The sequence below is a fragment of the Hibiscus syriacus genome, unplaced genomic scaffold (genome assembly GCF_006381635.1).
Source record: "Hibiscus syriacus cultivar Baekdansim isolate YM2019G1 unplaced genomic scaffold, ASM638163v2 tig00004236_pilon, whole genome shotgun sequence".
NCBI lineage: Eukaryota > Viridiplantae > Streptophyta > Magnoliopsida > Malvales > Malvaceae > Hibiscus > Hibiscus syriacus.
Window position 1 is genome coordinate 42455 of NW_024062007.1, and position 3149 is coordinate 45603.

Here is a 3149-nt window from a genome sequence, read left to right on the forward strand (position 1 = left end):
ACTAAAGGCTTATAAATATCGATGAAACTAATATCTGCAATGGTATTTAGATACTTCATTACCTTATACATGTTAAATTTAACGACCTCACCTATAACACCCTAAACCCGATTGGGCCTAAAGTGTCGCATTGGGTTGTCGAGGCAACCCCTGATTTTTAAAACATATTTATTTTAATTTTAAAACACATTATGATATGAAGAATAAATATAAATAGTTGTTATAAAAATAATTTATAAAATGAAGCTCAATAACACATAGTTTAAATCACAATAATATATCTTAAAGGTTATAGTTCAAATACGTAAGTAAGGTACAATGAATACATTATGAAGTCCTACGATGATGGTGCTCCATGATTGGCCTCGACTACTGAACTAAGAATGGAAAACATCTGAACCCTGAGCTTACAAAGCCAGTAGTATAATTACTAATCTAGAGAAACATTATGAGTTTTATAAACATAAGCATGCTAAAGACATGGTACTAAGCAGTAGGTCCATGTATAATCTTAATCAAGTGCTACCTACTTAGGGTTTAGATGACTTATTATTAGAGTAAGGGTCTCACACTTCCCTTAATGCTCTATTAAGGGCCTCACCATGAGAACACTCCTAAAGGGTCTCGAACCTTAATAAATAAAATGCTACGCTTTATCAAAATGAAACACTGACACTTATGTGCATTATCTGAATGCAATATTGACTCTGTTGTGCATTATATAAATGCCATACTTACTAGTATGTGGTCTCACATAGCCATTAGAAACTAATTAACTAAGGAAACTTGGTGTCACATAACATCAGTGAAATTCCCACTAAGTTGTTAAATGATCTCTTGATCCTCACATAGCCATCAAGTAGATCATGGAGGGGGAACCTAGTGTCACATAATATCGATATAATTCCCGCTCAACTAAAGCATTGGCTCGGTCGTACTTAGTCGTCAAACCAAGTTTTAAGGATATATATTATACTGGATTGATTCAACTATACATACATATCTAAGATCCTAAAGGCCACACAACACTAACATCACTAACCCACTCCTCGTGAGTGTTCGGGCCTCACACCCTAATTAGCCCCTAAACTACCTCGCACACTGACAATGCTCCACTAGGGCAACTAAGGTAGTATGACTACACTCTAACATAGCTAGGCACACTTAAGTGAGGTCACCTTCTCACTAGCTGTTATCTCGGTCATTCTCTTATTTATAACGTTATGCAAGGGTTTATTGGGTTGTTACTTCTACTAATTTATTAAGCTACTCTATTTTAGTCATTCATTACTTAGAGTGTTTTAGTCATTCTCTGTCTCTAGTGGAGTCTCTACGTGTTTTTTGATTTTATGACTATTATTGTGTTTGTTGTTCACTGGCTATTATAATAGGTAGCCCATACCCAACTCTTGTTCATTATTGGGTAGCAACACTCTATTCGCTCTTACTATGCTTTCTCTCATTTCACCCTCGAATTAGAGGGACAACTTAACGTTCACCATCCTCTGACATTCTTGTAATACACAACTCCGCTATTTCGTAATTTGATTATTTTATCATACAGCTTGTTGGTACATCTCCGTAATAATCCTTCATTCATAGGTATTCACAATGTGTTCAACTGAAGATTCTTGGACATATTATGCCTACTATGGTTACTTTGATTGTAACTCAATCCTACGAGTATTTTTAGGCCCCTTTGGCCATTTATGTCCCCCATGAAATATATTCTATCATTACAAACCATCCTTAGCTCTCATTGGCCTTAAATAGGTCAAATCTAACCATCCAAAATGAGTAGTATTGATACCCTACTTAATATATCGATATTCTAGGGTCAAGTATTGATACCAAAAATGACTTCTATTTCTAAAAATATTGCCCAATATTAATACTATATACCTTGAGTGTCGATACTATAAGGTCGGTATCGATACTCTCCCTAGTAGTATCGATACGATTACTAGCAGTATCAGTACTCAAACCTAGAAATGTTTTGCTTAAGGTCGGGAAACACCAAAAAATCATCCCCAAATATCTTAGTTTGGTTCCTAATCATGTGCTAAAGTTTTAGAAGATTACTTAGGGTCTCAAAGTGACATTAAACACATTCTTTACATCTAAAAATCATTTAATCATGAAATCAAGTTTAAATCCTAAAATGCTCAACTACACATACCTTAGCAATTCTTCATATTTATGAAAGCATTAACACTCTAAAGGATTATAAATACACTACCTTGATGTTTGAATCCCAAAATAAAGCTCCTTTAGCTAGCAATCACCATTCACTAAGACTTGGATGATAAATCTCACACTATTCTTGAAAACAAGGAACCCAAAGCTTGGAATCATTAAACAATGTTATTGGAGGGATATGAACGAAATTGAAGCTCAAATAAAGTAGAAAATGGTTGTAGTCTTGATTTGAAATTTCTCTTAGGATAACACCAAATGTTCTACAACCGTATACAAAGATGATTTTTATGGTTGATACTACTGAGGGGGAGGTAGCCCCGATTGATATGCTTGATTTGATCTTAGGTTTTGTCTATAGCTGAAGTTCGGGTGATCCTTTCATCCCAGATTGTAGGTGTTGGCATGAGGATTATAAGGTCTTTAGGAAGGTCCTAGAAAATTTCTCACTGCATTTACTCGTACAGAAACATCCTGTTTTAACATTGGATATCAATCCATATAATGGTTTGGTATTATGTATATTATGCATAGTCTAGTTGTACCTATTTTACATGTAACAAGAGAATGAACCATATCAATTAACTTATCAATTATATTCTCTAAGAAAAGTGTATTTATCTTGTGAAGTCGTTGAGTGGGTTCACTAGAAGTAGGGGTGTATTCGGTTCGGTTCGGTTCGGTTTTTTACCAAAAATTGAACGAACCGAAATAAACGGGTTTTCAATATTTAAACCGAAACCGAAACCGAATAGTTAAAAACCCGAAAAAACCGAAACCGGTTTTTTCGGTTCGGTTCGATTTTTTTAACGGTTTGGGTTTTTCAGTTCGGTTCGGTTCGATTTATCGGTTTTTCAATAAAAAAATCACTTGAAACTATAATTTTTTTTTACAAAAATTGCCTATTCGGTTCAATATGGAACAAATAGGTTCCATATGGAAAACCCGAACCG